Source organism: Pleurodeles waltl, chromosome 1_1 (assembly GCF_031143425.1).
Source record: "Pleurodeles waltl isolate 20211129_DDA chromosome 1_1, aPleWal1.hap1.20221129, whole genome shotgun sequence".
Lineage (NCBI taxonomy): Eukaryota > Metazoa > Chordata > Amphibia > Caudata > Salamandridae > Pleurodeles > Pleurodeles waltl.
Window position 1 is genome coordinate 1,000,621,316 of NC_090436.1, and position 13,823 is coordinate 1,000,635,138.

The window sequence follows — 13,823 nt, forward strand, 5'->3', positions numbered from 1 at the left end:
CATACAGTAATACAGTGAAAACACTACAAAATGGACACCACACCAGTTTCGAAAAATAGGTAATATTTATCTAAATCAAACAAGATCAAAACAACAAAAACAACATACACAAGTCAAGATATGAATTTTCAAAAGAATAAGAGTCTTAGGCGGTCATTCTGAGCTTGGCGGACGGCGGAGGCCGTCCGCCAAGGTACCGCCGTCAGAACACCGCACCGCGGTCAAAAGACCGCGGCGGTGATTCTGACATTTGCCCTGGGCTGGCGGGCGGCCGCCAAAAGGCCGCCCGCCAGCCCAGGGCAAATCAACCTTCCCACTAGGATGCCGGCTCAGAATTGAGCCGGCGGAGTGGGAAGGTGCGACGGGTGCAGTTGCACCCGTCGCGTATTTCAGTGTCTGCTGGGCAGACACTGAAATACTTTTTGGGGCCCCCAGGGGCCCCGCGGCACCCCCTACCGCCATCCTGTTCATATCGGGTGAACCGCCATGAACAGGATGGCGGTAGGGGGTGTCAGACTCCGCCGCCATGGAGGACTCTGACGGGCAGCGGAGAGTCGGCGGTACACCGCCGACTTTCCGCTTCTGACCGCGGCTGAACCGCCGCGGTCAGAATGCCCAGCGGTGCACCGCCAGCCTGTTGGCGGTGCAACCGCGGTCAGTCGCCCTGGCGGTTTTTACCGCCAGGGTTAGAATGACCCCCTTAATCCGTAGAAAACAGTGAAAATGCTGTTGTTACCCAAAGTACCTGGTTTGCACCAAAAATAAAGCTGCATGGGCGAGCGTGCATTGGAAAAGACATCAATGCGTTGATTCCTTATTCACAAATGAGGCCCTGCGTCGTTTTCTTCTTGAGTCGGGTTGGTGATGCGTTGTTTTTTCTCCCTCGTAAGAGAGCGATGTGTTGATTTCTGGATGGGCACCTCGGATCCAGGAAGGCTTTGTGTTGATTTTTCACACCTAGCGATGTTGCATTCGAAATCCGGTTGCATGGAGTCAGGAAACCATGCTGTGGGGGGTTTGCTTCGTCATCAGCAGCCGCTAGCGGGTGTTGCACATCGTCTCACCAGCCATGATGTGTCGAGTTCAGCCGCGATTCAGGCGGCACGTCATTTATCAGCAGCGTTGCGGATGGTGTGTCAAAAATTTCCCTGCATGGCAGTCTTTGCATGGACTTTGGTCCTTTTCCACCAGCTTCACCTTTCATGGTCCCAGGGGCTGGATGGGGCACCACTTGGCAGGGTAGGAGTCTCACCAGAGAGTCCAGGTACTGGCAAAGGAAGTCTTTGATGGCCCTGAGACTTCAACAATGGAGGCAAGCTCAACTCAAGCCTTTGGAGATACTCCTCAAGCAGGAATGCACAACAAAGTACAGTCTTTGTCCCCTTTCACAGGCAGAAGCAGCAACTGCTTGATAGCCAAACAAAACACAGTCACAGACAGGGGCAGCACTTCTCCTCAGCTCTTCACCTCTTCTCCTTGGCAGAGGTTCCTCTTGAATCCTTGAAGAAAATATGATTTTCAGGGGCTTTGGGTCCAATACGTATACCCCTTTCTGCCTTTGAAGTTGGCAAACTTCAAAGGAAAGTCTCTGTTGTTCACAAGAGCCTTCCTTGTCCAGGCCAGGCTCCAGACTCACACTAGGGGGTTGGAGACTACATTGTGAGATGTCAATGACTAACAAGCTTACAAATCCAATTAGGTGAATCTCAAAGCATGCAAGGCATCTTGCCTTTTAACAAACTACTCTACTGAATTTAGATAATCAAGTGCAAGAACCGCTTATAGCAGTGGTTCTCAACCTTTTGACTTCTGTGGAGCCCCAGTTTATCATTACTGAAACTCAGGGACAGCCACTGAATCATTATCGGAATCGAGGTAGCCCCCACTGAGTCATTACTGGGAGCGTGGGACCCTGGCCTAAACATTGTAGATGATTTGAACCTCAAAATAATGGACAAAAAATACAGAATGAACACGTACACAAAGGAGAACTAATTTTATTTAATTTACAAAAAAGTATAAAAAACAAAAAAAATGTTAATTTTAACAGAAAGGTTGGAGCTTTTCTAAACTTAATTGAAGCCGCATATCATCCATACTGTATTATGTTTGATGCACCTGCAGTGTTCCCATGAATCAACCTGAGGATACTAATTTAATTTTCAGCCACCAATTTCAAATTCCTTGATATTTACAGTAAATTTTAAAATGTTCAGTTGTACATTTAGACACCTTATTTAAATACACTTTATTAATTGGTTAATATTATTTAATTTTTTAAGAAGGTGCGGACCCCCTGAGAAGGCTTCGTGGACCACCACCGGTCCCCGGAAAACCAATTGGGAACCACTGGCTTATAGTATCTTCCATTTCTGCAAAATACTTTTTTTGAGTTACATAGTGTGACCAAATCAAGGCCCAATCTGTTCTCCTATCACCTATCCTCTGTCTCCTTAAAAGCTTATATCATAGATAAGCCAAATGAAATGCAGCTCCAGAATACTTTCCCCTCCACCATTACATCTGCAAACCAGGCACACAATGTATACTTTGTGTGTGCCAAAGTTAAAATTATTTAATTATTATTATGCACGTGTTTTGTCTTTCTTCTAATACTTTTCACTCCCGCCTCTCATTTCTCTTTGACACTGCTGAAAGACTCTGCTAAAGCATTGAAGCTCTCGTGCTCAGACATGTTATTGTAACCCTGTTTATGACTCTTGACCTTCAGGTAGGCCCTGTCGTGCACTGCAAGAGGTTTTCTTGCGAACCAGAAACATGTTACAGGAATAAACACATTTTAGTCAGGTGGCATGTTTTCAAAGTGCTTTATAGGAAAGGAATCAGTGCTGGTGCCATAGTTTTACTAGGAGCTCATCAGCGGGTGCTACCAAATGAATAGTTTGTTGACTAACAAGGCTGCACCTGTCTTGGCTTACTTTCACTTCATGCCTCCCTCTTCCACAACTCTACACTTCCTGTCTTTCTGTCTCACTCATGCAGGTTCTTTTCCAGCCCTGCTATCTACCTCTGTCACGCTTGTTCTAACTTTCATTCTCTCTTCTGTTCTCCCTTTGAGGTCTTTCTCTCTGCTTCTTTTGGTCAAAGTCTGATGATGAAAAACAAAAGTCACAGTCCCCCAAAATGAGTGCCAGTGCCCAGTACCTGCACAAAATGGTGTAACAAAGGCCCCCTGCATCTCCTGTGGTTCAGGGGTGCCCGAGCTCCAGTGGGTCCCCTTGACACAGTACACTATGCATGGGTGGCCAGCCCCTGTCTGTGTTCAGGTGAGAGGAGGCCCCCTCCAGGTACTTTACAGGGGGCCTCCCTCAAGTTTCGCTATGCCACTGCCTGCACCCGCATGCTCCATTAAGCACTGTCCAATGACTGTAAGCACTGTCCAGATGACTGTATGAACAAGATTTTTCTTGTGTTTCCAATACTACAGATACCAGGGGCATACAGCTCTGTGCAACTACCAGGATAATCACTTATGATGGCTTGATTTGGGGAAAGTGATTAGTAGTGTAAACATTTTATACAACTGCTATTGCTCGAGCTATGACTAATTTTAAGCAGTACACATGGGTCATTACAGAAGGGCTCAAGGTGACAGCAGATGATCTGATTTAGAGTTGAGTGGTAATCCTCCAAGTTTGGGGGGAAATGCTAAAACTGTGTTAGAGTCCACTTGCCCACACTCCTTATGGACAGTGCACTAGAGGAAACTGCAGGGCTCACATTACCACCGGTTATACTTGAATCCCTTATTCCCCCCTCTCTTTCCCAGAAAACAGAGGATGGAATGTCTGATTCAGACATATTTGCAAAACGATTATTTTAGCAGGCAGTATGGCATTGGTCAGAAGGTGGGAACTTTCATAGATCCAGATTTATCTCGTTTACACAAGAGTAGAAGCAATGTCTGAGGTACTCACATGACTTCTAGGTTCGAGCAGTGAGCCCTGCTCTGAATGAGTTCCACAGTCTGAATGTGCTTTGGGTGGATGATCCTAGACTTAGGGCCTCTTCATGAGGTTGGCAGTCCTGTGACTGCCATGTTGGTGGTGGCAGTCTGACCGCCAACAGGCTTGGGGAGTAGACCTCTAAATTATAAGTTTGGCAGTGGTGCACATAGAAGACCTCCAAAACACAGCCAGGCAGGACAGACCGCCTCAGTCGAATTGAGGCACAAACATTCCGGTGGAGACCATGTTTTCCCTGACCTATATTGAATTGAGGCACAAACAGTCTGGCAGAGACCATGTTTTCCCTGACCTATAAGGAAGTTGCACACCGCCAATGTGACCACCGTGGTCCAACCACCACGGAGCACCAGGGGGAAACAAATAATATAAAAGGAGACACTCGACTCCAGGAAGCCATACATGTCCTGAGACGACATGGAACAACAACTAGATGTTATCCTGCTGCTCCTGCTCAGCGAAAGACAATGTAAACATCGCCGATGAGGACAACAACAACCATAAGTACACACACTCACCTGTTGCATATTTGAAATGTTTAAAATTGTACAGTTTTATTACATACCATAGGGTGGGGGTTGTGAAGGGCTGCACACACACATAACAGCATAATGACACATGCAGACACATACTGCATCAAGGACACCCACACATACACATAATACACATTTACACACAGTAATACAGCACAGGCCTTGCTTCACAGATCCCCATTCAACATACAAACTCGTGACAACAACACAACAACAGCACAAATAGAAACATGTTACACACTCATAACCAAGCCATAACCAACACTGGCCACAGTCTTGACACACTTACAACACAATGTACAACCGTATGTGATGGAACACACACAAAAACATCATCATACAACCTAGCAATTGACACACAGACATTGTACATCAAACCTATAATGCCATGCATAATACACAGAGTAAAACAGTCAAAACACACAAAGCGACACAGCACAAAAACAAACATATATCACGACAAACACAATACAGTAAAATGGCACCAACATTTCAGCTACATACACAAACCTATCACACAACACACACCCTACCCCTGGGGGACAACAGCACTGCACACAACCTCACATACTTCTCAAATGATACATGAAGCAGCAAGCAGCACACACAACAATATATTAGCACACAACCAATGTCAGCCAGGAACACCTGAAACCTATGAAAGGAAATGCAGGACAAAGATGTAACCAGAAAACTAACAACTGGTTGGTTATAATATGCTAGTTTTGTGCAAAAATATAAAGGTCCAAGGCCATTAACCAGTCCACATTTACAAATGTGTATTGCACCAAAGGCACAAAATGGTGCCCCAACTGGACTCCTGGCTGCCATGTTACCTCCACAAGTAGCGGCATCAAGGGGGAAGGCATGCACATCAGGGAATACTGGAGGGTGCAGGGTTTGGTCTTTGGCTTAGGAGGGCTGGGTTTTGGTTTTGGTTTGGGGGACTTTCTTGATAGGTGCTAACCTCTTTGTGGCTGAAAGGGGCATGAGTGCTGGCAGGGGGTTAGGGGAGGCCCTGGAGGTGGAAAGGATGGCCTTGAGGAGGGAAACTGTTGTTTTGGGGGGTCACAGGGTAAGAATAGGGAAAAGGTCAAGGTTGTAAAGGAAATCTTTTGGACACATGGGGATGGTCATCAGAAAGGTGTTTGGGTGTGGAGGGTGAGGGAGTGGTTGTATGACGTTCAGGAGTGGACATCTTGGGTGTGCGTTTGTGGGAGATGTGCTTGTGTGTGGTGGGTGTCTGTTAGGTGGTTGAGTGAGGGAGTTTATGTGTCTTGGGCTGAGGAGGATGGACGTGCTGGGGGATGCCGTAGTGGGTGGGTGTCTGTTGGGGTGGTGACTGGGGAGTATGTCTGAGGGTCTGCTGGGGTGGTGTCTGTGGGTAGGATAGGTGTGGTGGCTGGATCGGTGTATGTTGGTGTGGTGTCTGCAGGTGTACCAGGTGTTGTGTCTGTGATGTTAGGGGTGGTGGGGGTGTCAGGGCAAGTTGTGACTATTGTTGTGTCTGAAGGTGGATGTTGTTTGTGTGCGTGCCAGTGGTGTGTCTTGTGATGCTTATGTTTGTCAGTGCTACCCTTGCATGTTGAGGTGGGTGCCTGCCTGTCTGTTTGTGATCTTTGGCTGGATCAGGGAAGGGGGATTTGGACTGGGAAGAGGAAAGTGGAGGGTGGACATTAGATAAGGGGTGCCTGGCTGCCGTCAGTGTATAGGCCAGAGCCTGAAATGATCTCTGTAGGCCAGAGAGTGCATCGTGAATGCCCTCCAGGAACGCATTGCTCTGTTGCATCTGGATTGCCAGTTCCTGGATGGCATTGACGATGGCCATCTGACTCACAGAGATTGATCTCAGGAGGTCAATAGCCTCCTCACTGAGGACAGTAGGGGAAACAGGGCTGGGGCAGAAGTACCTGCAGTAAAGGAGATGCTCACCCTCTTGGATGAGCGGGCACGGCCAACTGGGTGGTGAGCTACAGGGTGGGGGCTGATAGAACTATGGGTGGCGGACGAAGATCGTACAGGAGTAGTTCCAGATGGGTCTGCCACCACTAGGGAGTGGTCACTGGAGGAGGGCTCAGATAAAGATTTTTCAGATCCGGTCTCCTCCGTGGCACTCCCCTCGCCACTGGATCACTCGGTGGCCGTGACTGGAGGTCCGATGGCCAGAAGCTCCCCCCCTCGACTTTTGCCCCGTCTCCTTGTACTACCAGTGCTAAGGCTGAAAATAGGTGGTGAAGTAGGATCATCACATACACAATAACACTTCCATTAGAAATCAGACAGAAATCACATACCATTGTGTCCACAAACTCCCTCCAGGAAGTTCAAGTAAAGTGCCAACATCATGTAACAACACAATACTATGCATGTCCCTCAATTTGTCAACTACCACCAAAGCAAGGTAACTGAAAATTACAATACCATGAATGAAGTAGACAAATCACACTGACCATACCATGACTAGGTGACTATTCCACTTAATGCAGGTGCTCTAATCACAACAACATAGCAAGCAGTAGACAAGGAAATGATTCCCATTGTAAAGTAGCTTAACTATCACACAGACACAATTCTTCCTACACTAATACATCACCCAGATGTCATGTCCCAGACAATAACATATGTTGCCAAGTAAAGGCAGGCAAGCCTGGTTCAAACAAATCATACCTACACCAAGTGACATAGATTCAACCAAATCACAATGGACACATACCATCACATGACATATCAACATGTCACACCTGCCAAATGTTGGTCAAGGAGATAGTACACATGTCACATACACATACACAGATTGTGATGTAGCAAGGAGTGACAATGGACTTACGTTCAAGCAAGGTATGATAAATGTCTCCAGAAAACAAACAATAATGGCCATGTAAGGACAAAGTAAGCTCACACCAATGTCACACACACAATTAGCAGTTCACTATATTGTGTATGTATCAAATAGACTACCATGCTGTACAGGAAGGAGGGAAACAGACCTTGCTAACAACAACATGAGTTAACCATTTTGTCACAGTATGAGAAGCAACATCATATCAGACATGGCAACCCTGGCATCTGTCTGTGGTGGATTCCCAGAGGAAAAGCAGAAATGATGCCAACATAACTGGTACAACAACCATGATGCAAGCCAACAGTCAGGTCACACATACCAACCTACACAGTGGTGTTTAACAACTACCAGAACTGCACCACATAGTTTTCTTCTCAATTGGGAAGTTTCCAAACACCCTGGCCTCATTTGTCATATCTACATAGCTACAGCAAGTACACATGATAATATCCAACAGTGAGGCATGAAGTTTGTCTTCAAAATTACAAATGATGTTGACACAGTACTGTCTGGCCCATTGCTGTGAGTGGGCAACCATTGCCAATGTGCCAATGTATCATATCTACACAAGTATACCATGGACAAGCTTTGTGTCAAGTGTCTGCTATCAGGACATCAACATGGCAATCATATTCATACATCTAATACCAATATATGTGTCCCTGTGGAAATGTAGCATGTGCACACTGGTAACCAACATGCATATTGTCAACTCTGATGGAACAGCACACACGTCATAGTACATTCCTCACTTACCAAGGGGAAGTACCTTGCAACAGGTGTGAAAACTTTAGCTATGTACGTCATGTGACATATCTGATGGACACCACTGCATCACATGATGCTGTGACACATCACAAACCATTAGACACTGGCGATGACTTGCCCCACCTGCCTTCAATTCACACATAGACATACCCCCAGATACATAGCAGAGGACAAAAAGCAAGAACCAACCTACCTTTCTACCATGGTATTAGGGAGGAGTGATCTGTTGGTGAGAACTAACCCCCACCAGGGTAGTAAAAGCAGATCACTGGAACCCAAAACACACTGTCATATGTGCTCCTTTCTGTACTATATGACTGAGGGCCCCCCATAGATTAGTACCATGTCTCAAGACAAAATGAATGTGCACACCTATTGCTATTACATGACTTGTGTACATCAATGTGAACACAGAAGATCTGTGACAAATTATACTTACCACATTGTGAGAGCTAACATCCTATCCCTCAATCAATCACCTATTAAAGGGCCAAATATGTCTTTGATATGTACTTACCACCTTGTGGCTGATGTGCTGCCCTCAAATGCCCATCTAACTCAGGGTAGGTCACTGCCAAAATGCAGGCCATTAGGGGGGCCATGGTCCGATAGGCACCTCATCCTCGTTGGGAGTACATCCCCAGCTGGGTCTCTGCTGTCTTCCAGGCCCAGCTTCTCAGGTACTCCCACCTCTTCCAACAGAAGGGAGCTCCGCCAGCTAGGGACCCTCATGATCTGCACTTTCTTGGCAATGGCATTTCAAATCCCCTTCTTCTGTTGGGCATTGACTTGCATGGATGACATAGACAAGAAAGAAAATCATGTTCACAAGTACCATACAAAATAGGCAGAGTCATCACAGGTCAGTTCAACAAGTCAAGCACAGATACTGGGCAAAGGCTGTGTTCGAGGCATGATGTTTAACCATCACAAGCTGCATATGGATACAGGGTGTGGCTATAGGCTCATACTTGCTGTGCTGAAGCTATACAATAACAGTTCCTATATCAATATTTCAAGCAAGTGGCAATTGAAAACCAACTTTCTCTGCAGGCCGACCACCCAAATCAACACATACTACCATGTCCCAAGAGGTTAGATGCATCCGAATACTTCATGTACCCATAGCCAATTGATAAAGGCTGTCATTGTGCAGAGCTTAGGGCCATAGAGTGTCATTAATTGGCTTTAGTACAACACTACAACAATGCCAGATGTGGCCACAGATGTATGTGCAGATACAGTGAGGGCACAACTATGGTGTGAAACTGGCAACCAACATGCATCTACACCTCTTGCTGTCATTTTAGGACATATGTCCACACATCAAGCACATCTGATAATGCTGATAATGGGATTTACCGGGTACTGAGTTGCATTATGTCTCAGCTGCCCATGTGAAACAGTCACAAGGTGGGTCATGGAACACTCATTGCACACTCTCCACAATGTCTTAAAACTCTACACTGGTCACTTCATATACGTACATGCCAAGGAGCTCAATCATTTAAGCACACTTATAGTACCTACAGGGCTTTAAGGACACATTGTCACATATTACCGAGAAGCCTAGGCTAAACAAATCAAAGCTTAGTCAAGCTACAGAAACATATGTGCATATGGTGCTCTTACCTGCTCCTCTGGTGCACCATAGAGCTCTTCATACAGGAGTAGGACTGCCTCAACAAGCTTCTCCATCTCTTCTGGTGGGAAGGCAGGGGTCCTATCGCCTGTAAAACTAGCATGATTGCTGCCAGAGGCAGTACACAGCAGCTGAAGTTATGGAGGTCTTGCTAGCAGCAGTGTCAGGAGTCAAGTTGAAGATTCATCAAGAGATGGCGGTCACGTCCGCCACGTACACGACCGTCTCTGCCAGTGGAAACTGCCATTGGGTGAAAACTGCCAGAGGCAGCAAGGTGTTCCAATGGCAATGTCCACTGCGGTAGCATCCTCCTACCGCCATGACGACTTCCAGCGGCCGTCCCGTTGTTTGTTACTGTCCGGTACGGTAGGTCAGGCAGGCACCAATTTAAAGCCCATAGATAGCTGGAAAAGTTAATTTTATGATGTGTCACAAGTTGGGAAACATATCTACCGCATTATATCCAGTGCTGGCATTGACCAACCATGTATGAATGTCCAGAATGAAGGGACATGTTGTTATGTTGTCTAGCTAAAAATCAGGAAACTTTGGTGGCACAGTAAGCACCCTCTTGGCAATGGGCAAGATAGTTTTTGTGGCTTCTTAATTAAATGCCTAATTAGCTGTCAGTATCACTGAAACTCGCTGAGGCATCCATTTCCATGTCATAACTGAGGCAAGCGGATGACATATCACTGATATGCAATCATTACCATTGGTATGTGCTGTGTACCATGTTTCAACTGTATCATATGGCATGTCGCATCATTATACGAAACATATGTATTGACACTTACAATGGACACAATGAGTGATAGACATACCTCCTTATTTTCTCTCACATAATTATCCTGGAAAGAGAATGGTCAGACAACCTCCAGTGTACCGTCCACTAGCAGACCTGCTGACCATGGAGGATCAACATGTGATTCAGATCTACCTCCCGGATAGGCAGACAATCAGGGGTCTTGCCCTGAGGTGTCAGATCCTGAATGAGGGGGAACCAGCAGTTCTACCGGGTGAGAATGCAGAAGTGAGGATGAGGATGAAGGTGAGGACATGAGGGCAGATCTCATCAATCAGTACTTCACCTGAGTGTAAGTATATGATGGTCTGCAATGTGACTGACTCAGTGGGGTAGTGTGTGGATCAGAAATGTTTGACAAGAATCTTTGTGTGACCATCAGACAGATTATTTGTTGCTTAGCAGTATACAGCTCAGCTTTTCAGGCAATTTAGGACATGGAGTTGTGACTCTCATGATAATCTCCTTCATTAGGGGCAGTCAATGCACATCCTGAGAAACCGCTGTATGTGGAACATGTATTTCTAGGTCATGTTTGCCTTTACCTGCCTAAACTCTTTGTTCACCACTATTTCCTTCCAGATCTCTTCGCAATGCCATCTTCATGTGGACATTTCTGAATTGTGTCATTAGCAGGTGGGTTTAGCTGGTCTGACATGTGAAGTGGACATGGATTGATCCAGGTACTGTGTGACATAATTTTGGTGGTGTATGAGTCCCATGTCCAGGCTGTCAGGACAGTGGGATGGCAGTGTTGTGTTCTACACAATAAACCTGTTTGTCATGGTATCTGGGTCCAATGATGTCATGTGTGTGATCATGTGTCTTTGAAACATATCTTCACTCAACCTTCCCATTGTTTTGATAATGATACTATTTGACTTCTACGTAGCTGTCACTGTGTTACCCTATTGCAGGCCACTGTGCATGTGTGTCAAGACTGCCATGGGTGAGTAGCATGCCTACAGATACCTGACCATGGTAAGTGGAAGATTCCCTGAATCGGGACAGTTGTACTGACCTCTGTCTGTATTATCGGGTATGTTAATTTGGTGGGCATGGTATTGGTATTTGAGAAAGGTTTAGCTGAAGACAAGTTCCACCAATCTGTTTGCCTATTCAGGTGGACAAAGTGCTTTACTTCAGTGGTCTATGGGATGTTAGTTACTTACACCTATGCAGATGCAAAAAAGGTGTAAAGACTTACTTTACTAGGAAATCTCTGCTCTTTGGTCAGCCTATGCGCAGGATCATGCAATTAATGGGGATTGATGATTCTCCAAATGTGTCATTGTGTTTGTATTGAATCCAGGCACAACAGTACCTGTGACATGTCCCTTCTCACATTTCCTTCTTATGAGTCATTCATGTGCATGCAACATATTTAAGAAGTGACTGTTCAACATAGAGGACAAATGACTTTCAAACATAGTTTGTGTTTTAGTTGTGTTTATTTACATGTGCACAGGACATTAGGATGATTGTGAGCAAAAAATAAGGTTAAAACAGTGAAGGTTTCAGTCATAGTGGATGTTCTTATTAGGGTAGCTGCCACAACATTTGAAGTCCCAAGTCCAGTGTTCTACTATCCCTACTATGCCTACTATCCCAGTAAAGTGGACAGTGGTTGTAGAAGAGTCAACAGTGTGCGTCAGTGGCAAAAAAGGCAGCCAATTGCTGAAGTTGTGGAAGTCATGCTGGCAGCAGTGTCAGGAATCAAGTGAGAGATTTATCAGGAGATGGCGGTCACATCTGCCACATACACGACTGTCACCTCCGGAGGACACTGCCATTGGGTAAAGACCGCCACAGGCAGCAAGATGTTCCAATGGCAATGTCCACCGCGGTAGCATCCACCTACTGCCATGATGACTTCCACCAGCTGTCTCGGTTGTTTCCTACTGTCCAGTGCGGTAGGTCAAGAAGTCACCATTTTAAAGCCCTTAGAGGATCAGAAAAGTTAATTTCATGATGTGTCACAAGTTGGGAAACATATCTACTGCATCATATCCAGTGCTGGCATTAACCAAACATGTATGAATCTCCAGGATGAAGGGACATGTTGGGTGTGGATGTCTGTCAGCTGTATGGATTTTGAATCCATCCAATGAAGTTTTGTGTTATACTGAGGTGACTGCCAAGTGCCGCGGTTCGTCCCACCATTGGTTGTCCACCATGGAAGAACCGCTATTGTGATTTGTGAGTCGTAATAGGTTCGGTGGTTGTTTCAAGGGCTGGCGGTGCTTGTGGTGGGGCTGCCTCTTTCCCACCTTCCAGAGTCCTGGCAGTGGCAGTTTTTTGGCTGGGTTATGGCAGTCCTGCCTGTGTAACTCGTAAATGAGTCAGTCTATATGACTGCCACCTAGGGAGTCTGACAGTCAGACCGCCAAACTCGTAATGGGGCCTCCAGTTTTTATGGCAAAACACAAACGCTGTGGGATAGCATAACTGGATGGACGGAATGCAGAACCAATCAAACATTCACCCCCAGTCACAGATCTGGGTTTAATCCATCCATTATTTTGCTCACCATGCCACCCCAGTTTGAACCCAGCCATATAAAAATCAGTCTTGACCCTGTTCCACAAGGGAACAGTCCAGTCCGAACTGCCAGGCCAGGTTCTCCCTGGACCGGAAACAAGCATCCTGGGACCAGTTTCAGGGTTTCACCCCTCATCAGCCAGGCTAGCTTGAATCCAGTGGCACAGTGAGCCCGGGACCCACGTCTGGGCACACCCGGCGCACTTAGGGTGGCAAAAGCAAGGCAAAACACAAACGCTGTGGGATAGCGTAACTGGATGGACGGAATGCAGAACCAATCAAACATTCACCCCCAGTCACAGATTTGGGTTTAATCCATCCATTATTTTGCTCACCATGCCACCCAAGTTTGAACCCAGCCATATGCAAATCAGTCTTGACCCTGTTCCACAAGGGAACAGTCCAGCCCGAACTGCCAGGCCAGGTTCTCCCTGGACCAGAAACAAGCATCCTGGGACTGGTTTCAGGGTTTCACCCCTCATCAGCCAGGCTAGCTTGAATCCAGTGGCACAGTGAGCCCGGGACCCACGTCTGGGCATGCCCGGCACACTTAGGGCGGCAAAAGCAAGGCAAAACTCAAACGCTGTGGGATAGCGTAACTGGATGGACGGAATGCAGAACCAATCAAACATTCACCCCCAGTCACAGATCTGGGTTTAATCCATCCATTATTTTGCTCACCATGCCACCCCAGTTTGAACCCAGC